This window comes from Thamnophis sirtalis, unplaced genomic scaffold (assembly GCF_051295495.1).
Source record: "Thamnophis sirtalis isolate CommonGarterSnake01/CBP01778 unplaced genomic scaffold, rThaSir2_p1.2 scaffold_8, whole genome shotgun sequence".
Lineage (NCBI taxonomy): Eukaryota > Metazoa > Chordata > Lepidosauria > Squamata > Natricidae > Thamnophis > Thamnophis sirtalis.
The window spans coordinates 45,721,955-45,745,669 of record NW_028261388.1 but is presented as its reverse complement, the minus strand read 5'-3'; positions in this window follow the sequence as shown (position 1 = coordinate 45,745,669).

The window sequence follows — 23,715 nt, the reverse complement described above, 5'->3', positions numbered from 1 at the left end:
CAGGCTTGTCCTGACTTGAACATTTACAAAAGAAAGACCCTCGACTCCATTTCTTGAAGTGAACGGTTCTTTTATTAAAGGCTAGCTGGATCTGAGCATTCCCGCACAATTTGCAATTTTCCCTTTTCCCTGGCCCTCCCCTTCGACCTATGTACCAGTGTCCACAAAAGCATTCACTTTTGATATTTGGGGAAAAGCTTTGAGGTTTGGGGCCTCTTTAGTTAGTTTTGCATTCTGTTCTCAGGCTCTGTCCTTGATCAGCCAGTTTTTTTTCTGGATTGACACCTATGGTTCCTATCACCCTGCTGTTCCCCTCCCTTTTCCTGTCCATTCCCATGCCCATTCTTTACTTTCCCAAATACCTCTCCCATCCCTTGCTTTTTATGGCAGGATGCCATCATTTTTTATTTATATGCTACCCAACTCCCAGTGACTCTAAGTAGCAGTATAAATGGTCCATCTCCCAATAGTTTCCAGCTTTAGAACAAGTGCTATACTTGTCTATACTGTATGTGAACATAAATTTCATTTATAAGTTAAATCTATAAAACTAAGCAGTTTTTTTCTCCTCTTGATTATTTTATTCCATCATCTTATTCCAGGAAGTAAGTGTGTGTGTGTGTGTGTGTGTGTGTGTGTGTGTGTGTGTGAGTGAGTGTGTGTGTTAAGAAAACAATTTACATATAATGAGTTATGTATGTAAAGATTGCTCTAATTATAAAACTACAAAATGTTTGGTTCCCAAGAACATTTCTATTTTTTTTTAAAAGCAATGATGTGCCATTTATGGGAAGCAATGTATAATATACCAGCATCTATTTACATTTCCTTTTATATAGAAGCCCTGAAGTGCTAGTGAAGTCTTGATATCAGCAAATCTGCCATTTTTTACTGCAGTTATTCACTGCCCACAACAATTCAACTGAAAATTAATTAGCAATACCCTACCATAAATCTCCATAGTATTAGCTAAAATGCCAATTCTGTAATCACTTTCCATTAAAGCCAAATGTACTAATTAAAATTGACTTTCCCTTCCCCTTTCTATGTTTTGGTAAACTGCTTTTAGTTTTGAGATAAAGCCATAAGAAGGAAAACCTTTCCCTGAGTAGACTGTATAATCTCCCTCGTGCTATAAAGATAACAATGCATGAAATGAGAATGAGCATTTAGGAGTGGAAACTGATATGCCCACAATGTGAGGGCAGGAGCATGTGGGTATGGAAATAATAAAAATATATATCTTCATTAAAGCCACAACTCTAACTATAAAGAAAGCTCACAGATTTGTTTGTTTACTTGTTTGATTATGATACTTGCATAAATCCCATCAACAAATCCTTTAGATCGGGAGGCGGGGGGATTCACAGACGTTTACCACCAGTTTGCAAATGTGAATACCTGTGCATGCATGCTTGCATTGTGCACGCGCACACCTTCCACACATGCGCACAGTCTTCTACACAGTCTTCTATACCTCATGTTGTCAGCATTCCAAATAGCATCCAAAATTAAATCAGAGTTCAAGGCAGAGTTCTTTCTTGCCAGTCTCTTAGTCGTCCAGCTGTTACTCCTGAACTCCCAAACTAACTCCTTCATGGGACGACCAGCCTGTCACAATCCCTGGATTTGCTCTTCTGCTTCCACGTGTTGGGTCACATCACTAAATTGGGCGCGCATCAGTTGGATGAACCCAGTTGCATCTTCTAGCTCAGGAGTCACCTCCTCATGGAGTTCCGCTATCCAATGTACAGCTTCCCCTTCATTCATCCCCTCAGCTATTTCTTAAATCAACTCTCTGTTGGAAGGGTATTGTATTCCAACCTGATCAATGTATGCCCAGACTTGATTCAGGAAGTAAGCTAGCTTCTCTGGGGTCCCATCAAACATTTCCCGAAACCGTGGGGATGTGGGAGATGGCGGGGCTGGTGGTTAAAATGGAGCTGGCTGTTGGCCGGCTGCTTGGGGTGGTAGGCTGCACCCAGTAGCAGAGGTTGGGCAAAAGCAAGTTAAGGCATTGCTGGGGGGGATGGAACTGGTGGTGCCCCCAGGTCCTGGCTCTACCCAGAGCCAGTTATCTAAAATGGTGTCATCATCTGAGGAGGGGCAGGTGCCTATTGGTATTGGGCCCATCCATGACCCAGGAAGAAAGCCCACCCCAGGGGTGCTTCATTCACAGGTTGCAGCCCGAACATTGGTGGCTGTCTATGAGGAGATGTGCCCCGGGGCCCTTTCTGCTGGATGAATTGAATTCCCCAATTCAGTGGAGAGCCTGTCTGCAACCGGGAGGGAGGTGTGCTGATGTTGGATTTACTCCAGGGGCAAGGGGCTGGTTCGACTCACTAGTTGCTGTGTGGAAGCAGCTAAGATCTCCACTCCAGTGCATTGCAGATTCTCTACTAGGGAAGGAGAATGTAGACTGGGCCAAGGTCCACTTACTTGGTCCTGAACTAAGGAGGAGGTTGGTTCCACTCACAAATTGGTCTGGGAGGCCGGTCAGAGAATGACTGCATGAGGGTGGCTGGGATCTCCATTCATCAGATCTGCTAGCCGGTGTCTGCTCTGATCTCCTCCAGTTGTGTGTTGGAGCTTCCCTAGCACCCCCGTTTCTTCATTAGAAATTTCTTAAAGGTAATAAATCCCAAGGCTTCTCTTGCAGAGCTAGTTCCGTCTGTGAGGGCTGCCTAGGGGTTGGTTCCTTTCGCCTTGCCCCCAGCTGCCGCTCCCTTTCTGTAGCTTCTGCAGCCTCGACTATAGCGTTAGAAGGCACATAAATGGTCTCGACAAATGTAGGTGATCCGTCATCTGTGGCCTTCTCTGCTGCTTTCTTTTCTTCCTCCATCTTCACTGAAATTTTGTACTGCCCAGGGTTAGGTCAGAACTGGGATTCAGTATCCCTAACAGCTTCCCAAGCCTGGGATAGCTGATTAAGTATTTTAAGGGAGATTCGGGTTAATGTCAGCATTTCAAATAGCGTCCAAAATTAAACCAGAGTTCAACGCAAAGTATTGCTCAAAGTTCCAATTTATTAAGAGAGCCATGTTGGCACATCTGGGAAAACCCAAATCTGAGCTTCCTGGTTTTTCCCTACCCATTTGACAGTTTATGATCTTGCCCCCACACCCACAAGTCCATCACATGGTCCAATCTTCCACTGCCATGCTGGCAGTTCCACCCATCCAGTCATGTGCAGAGGTGTAGAGACAAAGGATGACCTTGGATTCTAGAAAGGAATTTTATTTTGTCTACAAAGCACTTTACTCCATGCCATCCCCTCTCCCATTTTCCCATAATAGGCACAGCATAGTAGAATAATAGAAAGTGTGGCAGGCCAAAGATCCAAAAAAAATATGGCTGCAGGCCTGACACATGCATGGCTTCCGTGCATGCATGCGGCCTTCTGCGCATGCATTTTGCTTATGTGTTGTGTTAAAATAAGGCTACATAGGATGTCATGGAGCTGAGACGAATCAGCTGAATAATACTACCTCTGCTTTAGATGGTTGACAAACATTAAAAATCAAATCCAATAAAATATATATATATATATATATATATATATATATATATATATATATATATATATATATATATATATATATATATATATATATATATATATATATATATATATATATATATATATATATATATATTCATATATATATATATATATATATATATATATATATATATATATATATATATATATATATATATATATATATATATATATATATATATATATATATATATATTCTTTTATATATTTTGACAAACATATTTAATATTCTTGCCTCATATTTTCTACAGAAGAACAGTGGGGTGGCTTGGGCTGGGACTGATTGTCCCAAAATCATCCAACCATCTTTCACAACCTCATGATTACTAGGCCAGCACAGATGGACAGACATTCATTTGTATACCCAATGGGTTGTGCTTTGTTATTTTTCATACATTGCTAGAGTGATTGGAATTGATATAGATTGTAGTCATTGCAGAATAGGCAGTCCTTGACTTATGACCATAATTGGAATCAGAATTTCCATGGCTAAGCAAGGTATTTGTTAAGTGAGCTGTACCTGATTTTACGACCTTTTTGCTCTAGTTGTTAAGCAAATCATTGTAGTTGTTGAGTGACTCACACAGCCATTAAGCAAATCCAGCAACCCCCCTCTGACCTTGCTTGTCAAAAGCCAAGTGTCACAAATGGCAATGACATGACCCCAGGATGTTGCAAGTGTTGCAAATTCATGCTGGTTGCCAAGCACTGGAATTTTTATCATGTGACCATGGGGATGTGGCAACAGTCATATGTGTGGGGAACAGTCATGGGTGTTTTTTTTAGCTTCTTTGTAACTTTGAATGGTCACTAAACAAATAGTTGTCAGTCAAGGACTAGCTTCCTTCAGGAAAGCCGTTAAAACCTGGCTGTTCTGGCAGGCCTAGGGCTGTTGACCTTAGTGTTAAGGTCCAGCCCCAATTAGAACGTATGTGTGTTGTGAATTTTAAATTATTTTTTTTACTTATTTTGCTTTTCTTTTTTTCTTCTTTCGTTGTAAGCCGCCCGGAATCCTCCGGGATTGGGCGGCCTATAAATTTAATGAATGAATGAATGAATGAATGAATGGTGCATTAATAAGCCACTCCTTATCAAACACAAGGAGGAATATATTACTATATTGCATATATTAGTTAAGGAAGCTGTCTTCTTTAGACAGTGCTAGACTAACAGAAGCAAGCATTTAAAGACATAAAGCTCTGTTGGGTACATTTTTTGTAGAAAAGCAATAATGTAACAAAAGAATTCCAGCAATTCCTACATATCAAATTTCAAGGCTTACTTATAGAAAAATCAAGACTTAAATCTTTGAACCTCTTGGTGATATTTATCTGACCCTAATTTGATAACAGACTGGTTTGGTATCTAGCTCTTTTCTCTGATTTCTCACGCACACTGCAAATATTACTTGTAATGTTTGCATTAATAATTTGCATTCCTCAGTTCAATGCAACTGCTTTTCTGAAAATGTAGCTATTTATAATTTCTTAAGATAGAAAAATCTCTCTTCCATTGCCTATTGTGAATCCACAACTATACAACAGTGTTAAAAGACAAAAGTTAAAACAACAAAAATAGTAATCTCAATATCAGCAGCTATAACCAGATGAAGGGCTACTTAGGTTCTACCCATGAAACCATGCAAAACTATTTTTCACAGACCAATTATTTCTGCAGTCACATCACATTGCAGTCAGCTGTAGTATAGTGGGAAAAACAGATTTCCTGTGATTCTTCCTTAAATCATGAACAGCTGGAGCAAAGCAACATAAACTGTTGACCATTTGAGAAAATATCAAGCATGTAAAATCATTTTTCCAGAATATATCAGAAGTCACTAAGAAAAAAAAAGAAAAAAAAGAGAATACTTCTGATGGCATTGATATCTATCTAATACTGGATATCTCTGTGACCGCCTCCGGCAATATACCTCCCAGCGCCCAATAAGATCGCACAGGGCGGGCCTTCTCCGGGTACCGTCGGCTACGCAGTGCCATCTGGCAGCTCCTCGGGGGAGAGCCTTCTCTGTTGCTGCCCCGGCCCTTTGGAACGATCTACCCCCTGAGTGGACCCTCCCCACTCTCCTGGCCTTCCGTAAGTCTGTTAAGACCTGGCTGTTCCGGCAGGCCTGGGGCTGGTGATCTTGATTGAACTTCAGCCCCATTAAAACTGAGTGCATGTTGTGTTGTGTTTTTAAGTCATTGTTTTGTGTTTTAATCTTTTTTAATATTTTTAACTGCTTTTATGTAAGCCGCCCAGAGTCCTTCGGGATTGGGCGGCATACAAATCTATTAAAATTGACAAATTGACAAAATTGACATACTGAGTAAAGATTTTAATCTCCTGCCTTATATGACAATATTGAACTATCTAAATGAGTTTATAAGTCCATTTCAATTTCAAGCAATATGTAGTTGCCTTTCAAATGCAGACCTACACAAAACCCAAGTGAAATATAACTTACAAGCCATGTATACCTGTCATCAAGTGATTTATTTTTTTAAAAAAATCAGAGTTTTTGTCACCTTTTAGAGGTATTAAAATCTGGTGATTCTGGATCTCATATTTGCATGATGTTGGAGATAGGTATGTCAGTGGGGAACATACTGTATTTTGGCCTCTGCTTCTGGCAGAAAAACATTGGTAGGTGTCAGCCCTTGGCAAAATTGTTGCCAAGAGAGCCTCAGGGATTACTTCAGGTAGGCTGCAGGGGTCAACGTTGCCTCAATTACACAAAATAAACAAAAGAACAAATTCAAAATATCATACCTTGAAAATCTAGAGGAGAAAAAAGCTAATTAAACTATATTCAAATCAAACAGGAAAAGTTTAAAAATCAGAGATAAGGAGCTTTAGAGGCCACTCAATGCAACATTTTTCGATATTTTTTAAAGACTAAATCAACCAAATCCCAACCTTTTAGGTGTTCTAATATATAAGATATTGACTATGTGGTGTAAAATAGATGGTGGAAGAGTTGTGAAAATCTAATGCCATACAAGGACGTATACTTTTTAAAATTTATCTTATGTCAAGAACCCCAAAATTATCACATTTAGATACTATGTTGTCTAACAACATGAATGTTCTTTTTTTTCCAGCTGTAAGTCTCCAATTCTTCCTAAATCTATTCTGCAGCTATGGGAAAATCCAATAAAGCCAAGCTGGAAACTCATGCAGTAGGAGCAAATGAAAAACTCATTATTTGAGTGAAAACATATATGATAGTATTAACATAGATCATTTTAAATCTACAGAAAGAATTTATTTTTTGTTTGGAAAAATGTTCAGTATTTGTGACTATGTGTGAGTGTTCATGCATTTGTGTGTGTGAACACACACATATACAGTATATTAGACAATCCATAACCAACTGTATCATTGTTTCAGAGATATTTCTTCACCTAAACTAATAAACAGAATGGGATGGGCAAAAAAGCAGTAAGAGCAAAAGCAAATTCTGACTTTCTGCCAGTTTCCCCATTGACTTTGTTTATGGAAAACTACAGGGAAAGTCACAAACCATGATCACATGAGCAGGACTGACTGGACTGGTTTGGTGATAATGCAGATTGGTGATGCGGCTTTGCAGCATCCACAACTTTGCTAATATCTGGTCTGAATATTTTTGAAATATGAGTTCCACAGGAATAACAAGTCCTGGATTTGGTTGCATTATTTAACTTAGTCTATTTTAGATACCTAATTCAAAAATTGTTCGATGATGCACTGCTTTGTCCAACAGAAGGTTATAAAAAGACAAACAGAACAAAAGGTTTTTTATTAATTTATAGAGGTGGGAGTGAGTGAGGGGGGAAGAAGGAAGGAAGGAAAAAAGATTAACAGATCAACAGAGTTGGAAGGGACCTTGCAAATGGTTCATGTAAAAACTATAATTTTAAAGAACTGGCATCTGAGCCATCCTTCTCTTTTTTCTTATGTACCATGATGGTTTAGATTGTAGGTCTGGAATATAAGGAATTTTAGTACTACATTCCAGTGGTGGGATACGACCGGTATGCCCCGGTATGAGTGTACTGGTGCCTGCTGGGAGCACCAGGTACCATTCCAGTACAGTGCTTCACCCACACTCCTTACCTGCATTTGAGCCAATCAGGACTTCTGGGCACATGCCCGGAGTGTATGGTGCCTGCATGATGCTCCGCTGAACAGGTGGAGCATTGTGGAGCCGTTGCAGAGCATCGGGGGGGGGAAGTACGCAGGTGCGCACTGCGTGCGTGCATGTGATGAATGCTGGGCCCCATTGCACCGAACCAGTTAAAAAGGAATCTGGAACTCACCACTGTTACATTTGGATTTATTTATAAATCTACTGTATCCATTTATCATTATGTAAATAGAGCTAAACCAGTCAATGAGCTCTTCCAAAAATTCCCCGTAAGACAAAAATATCATATAGATATCTAATTGCAGGTAATCCTTTCTTAGTCCTTGCCCAGGAATTATTCAAAGTTGCAGTGGTTAAAAACAATGACAACAACTTTATGACCAGTCCTCATATTTAGAGCCATTGCAGAATCCTGGTCATATGACTGCCATTCATGGGCTTTGCAACTGATTTGCAATAAGCATAGTTAATATAGAATGTGAATGTGTCATGAATGTTTCACTTATTGTCTTTGAGATTTACTTAGTGATGGAAGCAAATGTGAGGTTATACACCTAGTGTAGTCATGTGATTTTTCACTTAGCAAGTGTGGCATTTAGTAACAGACTGTCCCAATTGCAGTTAGTAAACAAAGACATATTTGCATTTTTATAAGGGACACAAAGTACAACTCATATAACTCATCCCAGCATAATTCTATGGGAGCAAGAACTGATTTTCCTTCCTAGGAACTCTTGGAAAGTCACAAATATATCTACCACAAAGTGGCCCCTCCAAACTTTAACAATCACAAATTGCAGTTAAGTTTCAGTTTCTTTTAAAAAGATATAAAAATAATATAAATAAGTGAACCAGTTGGCTTTATCTATATATGTCTATAACCTTACTGCTCATGTTATCGAGAACACTCTGTTTATGTGACTTTGATGATATAGTTGAAAAGGAACAATGTGTTCATTTAATCACTGATTATATTAAATATGCGTTCCTTTGGGAACTGATGGCACAATCTCCTAAAAGTAATCAGGATAGCCAAGAAACTTAATGATAGAGATACTCTAAATATAAATCAAGTAACAGTACAAATTTATTTGTAAGTCTTTGGATTATCACGGTAGATGTACAAAAGTTCATTCCAGGGCTACAAGTGTGTTTTCTACTCAGCCTCCAGAAACTAAAACAGCTGGGTTCAAGAATTTGTTGAACAGCTGTCTGTTGGCTATTTGAAAACCTCACTTAAAGTACACAAACAACCCAGAAACCTTATCAACTATTATTGTAGGAAGAAACAGTAGAAATTGCCTACAAACTACCCTAAAAGTCAGTAATTTAGAATATATGGAAATAACTATTTCTAAAGCAAATATGTTCACGACTGTATTTTTATATATTTATACATTATTTCAATTCAATCTTTCAATCTTGTCAATCTTGATTATATTATTATGTTTTTTGAATTCCCATTTTGGGCTTAGAAAGAATGAGCACCCCAAGCTGGCTTCCATGCTGGAAGGAAGATTGGAACCAAGATTTCCCTTCTCCCTTCTCCAAGCCCAGCACAACTTCCCCAAACAGACTCTCAAATTTAAATACCTGATAAAACTCCCAACATTTATTTGGATAATAAAAAATATGTAAAACATGACATATTGGTGAGATACGAATACATAGAATGTTACAAAATATATAATATCCAACTTGTCCTGCATAACTTTCATAAATTAGATATACTTATCTAACTTGAACACACACATTTTCTATAGTAATATATGAAAACATATACAGTATAAATTTTAAATGTTCAGATAGCAATAACAACAATAATAGATATTTGGTTATTTACTCCTGTGACTATCTGCCTTTCATCAAGGCCTTTACCCACATTTGAATGTGTCTCACTAACATGCATGGCCTAGTTCATAGACAGGTATTATTTTGGAAGTAGAGAGATATAGCAGAGAGATTTTTAGAATCTCTATAATTGATATGATATGATATATGATATATTATATGACATGATATATATGAGATATGAGATATGAGATATACATGGTATATGGTATCCTGAAAAAGAGCAAGAAAAAGGGTAAGAAAAAAAGCAGAAATCTCTTTTCTCAAACATCAACCCCATAGAATATGAGAAGTTCAAAGCTGAGAAGATGTTCTGAAGTAAAATGGGATGAACTTATGAGATAAAGAAGGGAAATGGCTGTTGGGAGATAAGGGAGTGGGTAGCTAAGGGTCAAGTCAATTTTGTTTTCCCAACCTGTTGTTATGCTGTGTCAAGAATGGTGATGATTGCTTGGTCAAGGGAAAAGAGAAACCAGAAAGTAGCTATGTGATTTTGTACTCTAGTTGTATGAAACCTATGCCTTTCAAATATATATGCTTCCTGGGCTGGTGCCACACTGCCTGAAAGAACTCTTGTTAAGCAAAAAGTCTCTGCCAAAAGCTTAAGTACCTGCCATTAAGTCCCTATCAGTTTTGAAGGCACCATTATTTTGCAAAAAGTGACACCTCTCAAATGATTGGGCTAAATTTGGCCAAGTAAATCAATTAACTTAATGGCTTTGTAAATTAAGCCATATTCTTTGTGCTTCAAATCTGCTGGATAATTTTAACTCCTACTGAGAATTTATTTTAACTGTAATAATATTGCAATTATAAAGATCAGTAGAAAGAATGAATTTAGAAAAACGTATGAACACTGTATTTTTCGGTCATTCTATCTTCAATTATTTGTGAAAATGATGAGCAAGGATGGCACTGAGCATATATTATGAATCATAATTTCCATTACCAATGGAACTTGAAGTTCAAAGCATCTGGAGGACACCAGATTCCTTACCTAAAATTGGTGATATTCAAAAAAAATCCTACTTCCATAATTGCTGCCACCAAACTATATAGGTAGATATGATTAGGGAGTCACCATGAGTCAAAACTCAAAAAAGTTTCTACTTTCATTACATCAACATTTGATGTTTCTTTTTCTTAGCAAGATTTTGAAAATGGTTTTGCCATTGCTTGCTTCCAAAGGTAGGATTCAGGTGAACTGGTAGCGGTGGCTGCGGGAGGCCACACCCACCCGCCCCAACATAATGCACAAGTACTGTGCATTCGCAGACAAGCATGCATGCACACTCACATTTGTGAATCAGTAGGGAAGGTAAGTGAATCCCACCTCCAAAGCCAATGTTTCATTGCAATGCAGAACTGCTGTCATTAATATAGTACAGGATTGGGAAAGTATGGTTGCATCATAACAATGTCCTATAAATTCAATCTAATCTTATTTTATTTGCCTTAGTATCATTGGGGGGAGGAGGATCCTTCCATGTGTTAACATTTGCATCAGTTTTCAAATTGCTGAAAAGAAAGACCAGCATTGTTTCAGTGATTTAATTCATTGTACAGTAACCTGTCCTTTTGCTGAAAAGGCTACAAAGAAGAACAATATGAACCTCAGAACAATTCCTAGGCTGACAGACAAATTTTTAGCTAAGATCACCCGAAGAGGCTGGTGCAAAAGATTTGATCTGCAAGTTCTAAACATTATATTACTAGTTTGGGCAATATTCCTTTCTCCATTAAGGCAAATAAAAGGTATAAGGATATATATATATATATATATACACACACATATATTTGTTTTCTGAAGTTACTGCCCACTGGCATTAAAAAGAAAGAAACAGCTGCAATCTCACATTGCTCCTGGAAGCACGAAACTGAGTAAACCAGCCTGAAGATGACGAATGAGACTTTGTCGAAACGTCGCCAAGATACTTATAAATAAAGCACAAATACAACAAAATGTAACAAAAAGGCAACAGTAAAAATATTGGATTTCTGCCTGGATGGTCTCTTGTGACGAGCCAAAGGACAGAGAATGGAAGTAGTGATCTTCCTCCCATATTTGGGCATACCGGGGGTTGTAAAAATCTTATATATATATATATATATATATATATATATATATATATATATATATATATATATATATATATATATATATATATATATATATATATATATATATATATATATATATATATTTATATTTATGTGTGTGTGTGTGTGTGTGTGTGTGTGTGTGTGTGTGTGTGTGCGCGCGCTTTATTTGTGCTTTATTTGTGCAAAGGCAATAGTAAAAATATTGGGTTTCTGTCGTGATGGACTCTTGTGACGAGCCAATTGACAGAGAATGGAAGCAGTTAGCTTCCTCCCATAATTGGGGCTTACCAGGGGTTGTGACTTTATATATATATATATATATATTTAAAGTCACAACCCCATTCAGTATTTCAGAAATGTTCTATACCAGAACTAGTTTCTTCAAAATAATTCAATTTGCCTGTTCTTGTCCAATACAAGATTTTTTTTGGGGGGGGGGTTTCTGTTCCCCCATATTTATCATGGGAAAACCCAAACTTGGTTTTCTGAAAAATGAAATGATAAGATTTATGAAAGGAGGAAACTTGCCAGAATTCATGAAAATTGGTGCAGGGCTTTTTGAATTATATTTCTTTAAAAACTTGTTTAAAAAAGAATCTGCAAAATTGTTCCTCTGGAAAAGAATATGATTAAATTTGCATTGACAGTAGATCTTTTCTCTTGCCAGATTTCAGATGTATAGATTTGTGGGTTTTCTGCAAAGTAAGGGAATAATTATATGGATTGTTGGCGTCTTTCCTTAGTAGTGTTTACTATCAGAAGTTAAACTAAACAGTTCCATATTTTTATTGCTGCTGAATATGGTGCTGACAAAGCTCGCCAAAAGTTTTTGAATTAGATTTGTACCCAGAATAGAAGATATGGATGTACAGTACATACTTAATACTGGTGATCAAAATAGAGCTGCAAAGCCAATTATCAAATTTAAGATTTTTCATTCTTATTATCTTTATACGCTAAGATTACTATGATTAATGATCTTTTTGATTTTGAAGGTAGACATTCAGCCATCGAAACAGAATACCTTTCCTGTTTGGTTTCTGTTTGGTTGTTTCTTTTGACTATACTTCTTTACAACATCCACAGCACCAGAAAAAGATATCAAAAGTGGTTCTTCATTGAGGACCAGAATCAAAATAATTAGGCTCAGACCTAAATTGTATCACAAGCAAATGAAAATTAATTTGAATTAATCCAAATTCTGAATTTGGCCAAAGTACAGAATTACAACATTTGCATACCAATAGTGTCTAAAACAAAAGTATGATTGTGAGCTTGAAATGAACCAAAACAGCACTGTAGTTTTGAATTCCACCAAGTATATGCTGATAAATACAGGATTTCTTTCTTTCACTCACCAAATTTATAGTTGTCTGTTCTGTGGTAGAGCCTCCCATCCCAACAGAATCATGCTGGCTTTTACAAAAGCCTTGTAGACCTGGCCAGGTTGTTCTGTGAACCATGTGTATTAATATAAGAAAAAATAATTTTCCCCTAGCACTATGAGTATTTATAAATAGTTTCAAGTTTTTTTTTCTTTTGGAGATATTTATTATTCATAATTTCTGGTTACTTTAATATTGTCAACAATTGGGCATCAATTGGTAAGTGGATAATTGCATGTGATGGATGGATGGATGAATGGATGATAGAAACTGATGATAGATAGATAGATAGATAGATAGATAGATAGATAGATAGATAGATAGATAGATAGATAGATAGATAGGCAGGCAGGCAGGCAGGCAGGCAGGCAGGCAGGCAGGCAGGCAGGCAGGCAGGCAGGCAGGCAGGCAGGCAGGCAGACAGACAGACAGACAGACAGACAGACAGACTGACAGACAGACAGACAGACAGACAGACAGACAGACTGACAGACAGACGATAGATAGATAGATATGTAGGAAATTAGCACCCACCCCTCTCCTAGAAAAATGAAATATCCTGGGAAATATTGAAAAGGCAGAATACTATATTTCCCTGGATAAATGGAGAAACATGTTTTAGGTAGGAAACAGGCTCACTCTTAATAGCCCCCACCTTTGCCTATGGGCCATTAAAATGCCTGAACCAGTCTATTCTACACAACAAAGATCTCCCCCCCCCTTCAGCTCCAGGGTGATGGGATTAAGGCATGATAGTATTAGCCCTTTACCCATTTCACCACAGGGCACAGCCTATAGTTGCCCGTGCATGGCCCTATGGGAGTCTGACAACCAATCAGAATACAAGATCAAGATCAAAAGCCAGAGAGGGCATAAACCAGGAACTTTCAGCATCTTGCTCTCTTTTTCTTCTTTTCCCCATCATCTGGAAGCATGTGATCCCCCTTTTCTGTTCAGGAGCTCAAGCCGTGTGATCCTGTCCACCATTAAACCATCTTTCCAAGCAACCTCCATTTCCAGTGTCTTTTTCCCCACTTGGAACTGAACCCAGAAAGATATTTCTTTAGATAGATAGATAGATAGATAGATAGATAGATAGATAGATAGATAGATAGATAGAGAGAGAGAGAGAGAGAGAGAGAGAGAGAGAGAGAGAGAGAGAGAGAGAGAGAGAGAGAGAGAGAGAGAGAGAGAGAGAGAGAGAGAGAGAGAGAGATAGATAGATAGATGATAGATAGATATAAGATGCACTGGAGTATAAGGCGCACCAAGATTTTGAAGAGGTAAATAAAAAGAAGTTGTTTCTCCCCAGGAGCACTCTGCAGGCCTCCCAAACACTCTACACACCCCGCTTTTTGTGAAAAAGGAGCATGTGAGAGTTTGAGAGGCCTGCAAAGTGTTCCTGGGGGCTGGGAGGGGCAAAAAACAAGCAAAAAAGACCTATCTTTTGCAAAAACAGGCCCATTTCTTGCAAAAAGAGGGGACATGCAGAGGGTGTGGGAGGCTTATAGAATGTTCCTGGGAGCTGGGGAGGGCAAAAAACAAGCAAAAAAGACCTATCTTTTGCAAAAACAGGCCCATTTCTTGCAAAAAGAGGGGACATGCAGAGGGTGTGGGAGGCTTATAGAATGTTCCTGGGGACTTGGAAGGACAAAAACACCCCTCTGTTTGTGAAAAATGGGACCATTTTTCTTCGTTTTTGCCCCCTCCCCCCAGCAGCACTTTGCAGGCTCCCAAACCCTTTGCATGTTCATTTTTGCAAAAAACTGGATGCGCGGGGTGGGGTTTCAGGAGGCCAAAAATGCTGAATTCAGTGTATAAGATGCACCCAGATTTTCACCCTCTTTTGAGGAGGAAAAATATGCATCTTATACTCCCAAAAATATGGTCGATGATGGATGGATGGATGATAGATAGATAGATAGATAGATAGATAGATAGATAGATAGATATAGAAATGATTACTAGAAACAGTAGCTAATCAGGTTACACCTAAAACATTTTTCTATCTATCATATCCATCCATCCATCTCTGTCTGTATGCCTTTTCTATGCCTGTCTGTCTGTCTGTCTGTCTGTCTGTCTGTCTGTCTGTCTGTCTGTCTGTCTATCTATCTATCTATCTATCTATCTATCTATCTATCTATCTATCTATCTATCTATCTATCTATCTATCTATCTAATCTATTATAGGCAAGATGCCAAACTGAAAATAATTTACTTTGCTGGACGCAATTCTTATACTCTTGTTTTGTAGACACTGAGAATATATTATTGCTGTCAAAAAAAGAATGAACAGTGAAATGCAATGACAAAAATGTATAACCAGCTGCATTTTTGCAGCGGCTGCACACTAAAATAATGTGAATTTCATGCCATTTCTTTATTTGAAATAAAAAAATAAAACAAAAATGGTAGACTGCAGTGCTGCAGAGTACACTTGAAAGAAAACTCTTTATTGCCCTCTTCTGTTCATTTCCATTACAAATCTAGTTTATCAACAAGTTTTGTTTCAATCTACAGACCACCATCACACTCCTGACAAATTAATTTTTAGTTTTATTTATACATGTTTTTCCCGTGAATGAGATTTGGCTAACTATACAGTTCTTAATTTGTAGAGGAATAGTTTGATTTTTGTAAGATTTTCTGTATTTACTTTATAACACTATCATATAAAGTGAATGAAGTAAGACACACAAAAATAAAGCTATTCAACAACTATCTGCTGGGTAGCATCTTTATTTGTTAGAGTTCATCTATTTGACACACCAAGTTAAAATAATTGTTCTAAGTTTCAAATCCTCACAATATACTGTAGGCAAAACATATATATTGGCCACCTCCCCAGCTAAAGGATTGAATAAGCAATAATAAAAACAAATGGACTATTATATAAATATAGCTCCTGACACTACACAATTTCTGGATTGCAGCAGGGGAATCTGATTGGATGAAATGAAAAGGGTGGAGTTTTTGCCAGATGACATCTCCATTTTTGCTATTGAGCCACCAGGCATAGAAAAATGGGGATAGCAGAACACTGAGTACTGTGTTGAATATGTTTGCCGCTTTGAGTTGCTTATAAAAATAAAGCCAGGATATAAATAAAACAAACAAAGCAAACAGTGTTGACCTATCTCAAAGTGCCAGGTTACTGTACAATGTATCAGGCAAGGATTGGAGGGGGAAAAGGAGCCAAAATTGTGTGCCATCAACTTTCTTTTTCTGAGCTGCCCATGGACTGCAGTGGGGCACTTTAGATATCTTATTTTATGCTTTCTAGTCCATGCTAAAATTGCATAGTCAAAAGTAACTCCCCGTTTCACATCTGAGATCCTTTCTCTTTTCCTCCAAGAAACTATTAGCACCCTTAAATGTTGCATAAGGTTGATTATGGCCACGGTGAGAATAAGATGACATTAAATTCAGGCAAGAGTGGAGTAAAAAAAAACTTCTGGACTTGAAAACCAATTTGAAATCTGTTCTGGATGGGATTGAATTAAGACGAGGTTCACGGTTTCAAAATGATCCTTGACCTCAAAACTAATAGCTCTGGTAAAGAACATATTTGCACAATTATACCTTTGTGCAATACAAAGAACAAGGATTGTGAAATGCTGTGATGAAAAAAAAATGCTCAGGTTGCCAGTTCCTTATTGAGCAAAGGTGTTTTTGTTGACTTTTAAAGCCTTAATTGGTTTAGTGCCTAATTATTTGAGACTGTCCCTTTCCTGATTTGAACTTGCCTAGTTATTCAGATTATCTGGAGAGGCTGTTCTGAGATCCACAATCCAGAAACTTATCTATCTGGTACCTGGGTCAAAATCATTTCCTCTATGGCTCTCAAATTATGAAATGCACACCCAAAAGGAGGTGCATTTGGCCCCAATCTCTCAGAGTTTTACATATAACTTTTAATTATTAATAAGGTGACCAGATTTTCAGATTGGGAAAGAGGGACACCATTGACCGGGGGGGGGGGAGCTAGGCCGCGGCGGTTACTGCCAGCCTGCGGCCTTGCTAGGGACGTCTAGTCACCTTAATTATACACATCCTCTCTCTCTCTATCCATCCATCCGTCTGTCTGTCTATCTGCCTGCATATCTAGTTATGGTATCCCTCTTCCTCTTTCCCCCTCTCTTTCTCCATCCATCTATCTGCCTGCCTACCTATCTCTCTCTCTTTCTCTCTATCCATCCGTCTATCTGCCTGCCTATCTGTCTATCTAGTTATGGTCTCTCTCTCTCTCTCTCTCCCTCTCCCTCCCTCATCTCATTATCATCTATCTCAGTGTTTCTCCACCTTTTTTAAAAAATATTTTTTTTGTTACATAGACGACACATACCCACAACAATAAAACAAAACAAAAAACAAAACAAAAAGAAAAAAACCCATCATCACATATAGCATGTCGTTTGGTTACAAGTGTTTTAACATTTATCATTCTTATTATTTCATTTAATAGGTTATAATATACAGTTTGGGTTGCTTTGTTTACCATCCCTTCCTCCTGTTATAACACACCTTATTTTCCCTTTCTTTTCTCCCTTCCTCCCTTCTCTACTTTCTTCCTTCCTGCTCTCCTTTCCCTTCCTTCTTCCTGTATCTTTCTCCTACTCCTGCTCTTCTTCATCCCCTTTCTACCCTCTCTCCTCCTCTTTCTCTCCTTTCCATCCTCCTCTCCTTACCTCTTTCTTTTCACCCTCTCTCCCTTCTCTACTTTCTTCCTTCCTCCTCTCCTTCCCCTTCCTTCTTCCCTTACCTCTCCTTTACTCTTCCTCTTTCCCTTCCTACCCTCCTTCCTTTTCTCTCCCTTCCATCTTCCTTTCCTTTCCCTTTCCTTTCTCCCTCCCTCCCTTCTCTACTTTCCTCCATCCTCCTCTCCTTCCCCTTCCTTCTTCCCATACCTTTCTCCTACTCCTTCTCTTCCTCTTCCCCTTTCTACCCTCTCTCCTCCTCTTTCTCTCCTTTCCATCCTCCTCTCCTTACCTCTTTCTTCTTTCCCCCATCTTCCTTTCATTCTCTCCTCCTTTCTCCCTTTCTCCCAACTCCCTTTCTGGGAGTTGAAGTCCACACACTTTCAAGTCTCCAAGGTGGAGAAACACTGATCTATCTAATTAATATAATTATTTCTCCCTCTCTTTTTCACTCTCTCTCCAGCGCACACACACAAATGCATAGGGCAGCCCACCTCACACACAGGTAACTCCGGGCGGCTTACAACATTAGGATGCAAGTCTCCCCGTAGGAGAGGAGATGGGGAAGCCGGGGGCCCGAAGATCGCCCGGGGGATGCCAAGGATGCCTTAACCAATCGACAGCCGGCGTACCTCGTCACAATGGGGGACGGATTTCTTGCCAGGAAACGCGAGGATTGGACAACGGCGGAGGCTCGGGTTTGTTTTTTTTCCTGGGAATAAAAGTGAGCATAGACTTCTAAATCCCCAGCAAGAAAAGAAATGCAATTGTAGTGGTCTCTCCCCCCGTTCCTCTAAAGAACAAATGTTATCCTGCCGCAGAAGCGAAGAAATCTCAGATTTCGCCCTTCTGCAACAGCCTCCCTCGGGATCCAGCTCCTCCACTACAGATGCATCACATCCCAACAGCGGAACTTCACAGCTCCAGGTCCCCAAACCCAGTTTCGGGGCGACCCGTTGAGAGACCAACCGCTTCTTCTCCCCACACCAAAGACCGTACTTCCCCGCCGCTCCCTCCCCCTGCCCTGCAAAGCTTTCTACAGCCCTTCCGAGCCTACCCAGCACCAAGTCCTCCTCTCCAGCAAATCCTACACGCGCCCGACGCTCCTCGGTCCACATGTCCCTTGTCGGCTCCGGGAGAGCTTTTTGAAAACGCGCAGCTGCTGCTTTTCTTTCAAACTACACGGCTCCCAAGTTGGGGCATCTCCCTCCCCTCGCAGCTCAGGGGCTCCCTTGAAGGGCTCCTGCTGCTGCTGCAGCGGCGGCTCCCCCAGCTAGCACTCCGTTTTCAGACACCCGAGATTTTCCAAAGCGCTCACCCTCTTCCCATCCGGCCATCTCCTTTTAAGCCCCCCCCCAAGTAACCCCTTCCTCAGGCTCTCCGCCAGCGCTCTTCAACTTCATCCCCACCACTGCCCGCTCCTCCAGCCCCTAAAACCGGTGTGGCTGGGGACCGAGCCTGAGCTAGCCTACGCCATGAAAGCCCCCCCTTCCTGGTACCTTTGGTGCATCCTCCCGCGACGCGGCCCAACTCGGGGCCTGCTATTGTTGGGTGGTGTGGAGACGGAGGCCGCAGAAGGAAACTCATGGCTCAGAGCTCCGCCTTATCCATCTCCCCACCTCAGCGCAGCCCGTCTCGGCCCAGACCCTCCTCCCCCCACTCATCCTTTTCGCAGCCCATCTGGCTTGAAGGGGGATTTCCACTACCGAGGGAAGGAAGGGGGGGAGGCTTCTGGCGGCTCCCGGGCGGCGATCCCACTGCCATCCGCCCGCTCACTCGCTATGCTACCCCGCCCATGCGAGCGGCAGCGGATGGGCGGGGGAGCGAGCGATCTCGAAGGCGCCAAAGCCACGGGATCTTTTGAGAGCGGCCCGGGACGTGTGAAAAATTATCAAAAAGCGTGCCTGTCCCGCCAAATCCGGGACGTCTGGTCACCTTAATTATTAACTGAACTGATTTTAATAATATTGGTCTTATTTTATATCTGATTTTAATTGTATTGATTTAATGTTTTATACTTTTAATTGTAAATTCTGTAAATGTCAGAGACAAAAAGGCAAGATTAAAAATTCTTGAATAATAAATACACAACTTTTTTTCCACACTGAATATAATTTTGCTGTATTTTAATGACTTCATAGTTCAGTACATATAACTATATGCTAATTAATTATGGCTGGGCCAAGGGATTCATGATGCCAGTGATACAGTATATTAAGGTAAAAGCTACTCCAAAGTGGCATCATGAAGTAATCCCACCTCATCCATCTAAAGCAGGCTACGAGCCAAATGTATCACATGCTGGCCACCCCCAACCATTTTAGCAAAGGGGAAAAGTTGCGATATGTAACGTGATGGCAACATGATGGCGTGAGTTTGTCATCCCTGATCTAAAGAGTGAAATGAAACTGCCATGCTGCTTCCTCCATGTTGTATATGGAGCTAAAAGATGAATTAGAAGATGCTGTCCCTGCATTACTACACTTGGAGTAAATTCTAGTTAGCCACCAGAAACAATGTGAATTGAATCTCCCACTATCCTTGTTTTTATATATTCACAAATTTATAATTTATTATTATATCTGGAATACAATTATAAGTCTGCAAGAAAATGAACTTTCTTTAAAGGTGGTTCCATCTATAAAATCAGTGCACATCATTTGACAACAGAACTGACATTTTAGATTAAGGACTTTACATGTGAAATAATTTCAGCACTGGAAAAGCTTCTATTGCAAGCTTTCAATTTAAGACTTATTTAAAGGTACACTATATTGCCAAAAGTATTTGCTCACCTGCCTTTACTCACATATGAATTTACTGTAAGTGACATCCCATTCCTAATCCATAGGGTTCAATATGACGTCGGTCCACTCTTTGCAGCTATAACAGCTTCAACTCTTCTGGGAAGGCTGTCCACAAGTTTCAGGAGTGTGTTTATGGGAATTTTTGACCATTCTTCTAGAAGTGCATTTGTGTGGTCACACACTGATGTTGGACGAGTTTACATGGCCTACCACTTCATGGCTGAGTTTCTGTTGTTCCCAAACACTTCCACGTTCTTATAATACAGCTGACAGTTGATTGTGGAATATTTAGGAGCGAGGAAATTTCACGACTGGATTTGTTGCATAGGTGGCATCCTATCACAGTTCCACGATGGAATTCACTGAGCTCCTAAGTGCAACCCATTCTTTCACAAATGTTTGTAAAAACAGTCTGCATGCCTAGGTACTTGATTTTATACACCTGTGTCCATGGAAATGATTGGAAACCTGATTCTGATTATTTAGATGGGTGAGCAAATACTTTTAGCAACATAGTGTATTATGGATAGATAACTATGGAATCCTGCTACCCTCTTGTGGTCAAGCAGGAGGCGAAACAATTTAATTTATGAAATAACTATGTGTTTATTTCAAAATAATAATTCCACCTTCCCCACCCTCAAAAAAACCTCCAAATTTCCGAGCTTCATAATAAAAAATATTAATCCACTCTTACTTTACAATCGGTTCAGAACTGAGCAATCTCAGATTTAGGTCATTTTAATAGAATATCTGTGTGCTTAATGACTTTTTTATGATTACTAACTAACAATAGAAATAGCACTTAGACTTATATAACACTTCACAGTGCTTTACAGTTTTATCTAAGAAATTTACAGAGTCAAATTGACTAGGGACTAGACACTCAAATATCAAAGATATTTTTTTCAAAGATAGAGTGAATTTGTCCAAACCAAATGGTTGGATAGTTTCTATTAAGGGTTTCCATCTACAAGTTGGTGCAACAGAAAGGAACCCATCAGTGGACATTTTCTGTGGGGTGTACATGTTCTCTAGATCAGCCTGTAACCCAAGATTAGGATGACCTTATGATTTTCTGAAAGTTGATAAAACCTGGTTCTTTAATTCCCAATCAATTTTAACTCATCAGCACCATAATTAGTTTTAAATTATCATTTTATATTACTTATCATTGTGTTACTTGAGTAATAGTATATATACATTACACTGAGAAAGCAGCTAAGTCACATAAATGTATACATACAATATAGATTTTATATAGTTTTCCTCCCCCACCTCCAAATGTGTTCCCAGGTCTACTCAAATGTTACCTTATTGATGTAGGAAAGCTTCTAGAAACTCTTCCTTTAGTTACCATTATCAGGATAATCCAATGTCCACAAAAAATCTGATTTTTAAAATCTGTTGTCTTTATCATTTTTCTAAGTTTAGTAATACTTTGTTTTTGATTGTCAACTTTCAATTTTAGCCACATAATTCATGACTTTCAGAAAGTTATTTTGTTCCTCAAACATGTCCTGGTAACATCTTGGGTTCTTTTTTGTATTTTGGCTGGTTGCTGTTGTAGCCACAGCATCAATATCACAGTGGTATTAAAAACTGCATAATCAAGTGATTTTATTAGATTTAAACTGTGATTTTTGCTCTACTTTTTACTGATATGTGAATTGTATGCATTACTTTCTTTCTTGTTAGTTTAAAACATTTCACTGCTTATCCAAATAATGTCTTCAGTTTGGTCAAGATGGTTAGCCGGGGGCGGGGGGGGGGGGGCTGTTATATATTTTCCAGGGAGGTTTCATTTCTCACCTCATTCAAATAGACTTGCTAGGTAAATAGGCAGAAAGTTGCTGGAATGTAAATGTTCCAACTCCTAAATCCTTTATCTTACGTGGGTTGTTAACTGTGGCCTGCTGGTAAATATGTGAAGTGGTCTTAATCTTCCTGATGAAGTTGATGAAAGAGCAGCAGAAAAATGTACAGTGCAGTGAGGAGCATTCACAACTCTACATTGGAGAAATCAATCAGCCTGTATACAAGAGGATGGTACAGCACAAGAGAAGCATGTGCGAAGGAAGATGGCTGCCTGAGCTCACCGCTCAGGTTGGAAGACAGAGAAAATACCCAGTCTGTGTTTTTACCGACCGCTGGACCTCTCGAACGGAAGGTTTTGGGAGAGAGGAATCCAGAGCGTCCGGAGGGCTGCCTGCTGGAAAGACATTCTTGGGCGTCCTGGGACAAGCCTCGGCGGTGTTAAACAACGTGGGACAGCCTTCGGGCGCCGTTCCCCCCCCCCCCCGGTGGATGGTGGCTTTTCAGCTGACAGGCAGCGTTTCTTGCTGGCGTGGACCGAGAGAGGCAGAGAGAGGCAGCTGATAGGCAACGTTTCTAGCTGGCGTGGAGCGAGGAAGGCAGAGACAGTCTTGGACGAGCCTCGGCGGTGTTGGACAGCGTGGGACGGCCTTCGGGCGGCGTTTCCCCCCCCCGCGGATGGTGGTTTCTCAGTCAACAGGCAGCGTTTCTATCGGGGAGAGCGGCGTTTTCATCTGGAGGGAGGCTGAAGGAGCCTGCTCCAGTGGCCTGATAATTTCTGGCGAGCGACTGCTGGGCACCCCCCCCCGCCCTCCTCTGCTGCTCCCCCCGCTGCCCCCCCCCTCGCCACATGAACAATAGACAGTAACGGCGCCTTCTTAACGAGGCCAATCTACAATCCTGGCCTGAGGGAGCTTTGGCCCTCTTTAATTGCTGGCTAAGAGAGCCTCGCCCTCCCCCCCCTGCTGCTGGGTGACGTTTCTTTCTTTTCAGCTTTGGCATTTCAGCTGCTCCTTGTGAGGGATTGAGATTCACGCCGGGCTAGCCATCACCCCATGGAGAAGGTGGTCAGCCAGGAACAGTACTGGGAGAGAATGGGAGGCTGTTCACATCTACTGCCATTCCAGCTCGGCTGGGCACCCCCTCCTCCCGCTCCCTTCGGCTTGGCCCCTCCTTTCGGTGAATTCTCCCCCCCACCTGGTTGCTGCTGCTGCAGGGCCTGCTATAGGGCCTTCTGCTGTTCGACATCTGACTCTTTTTTGAGCGCGGCTTCTGGACTGCATTTCCATCTGGCACGGCCACTGCTACCTGATACCACCCTGGACTTCTGGCCTCAGAGAGCGCCACCATTAGATGAGCGGGG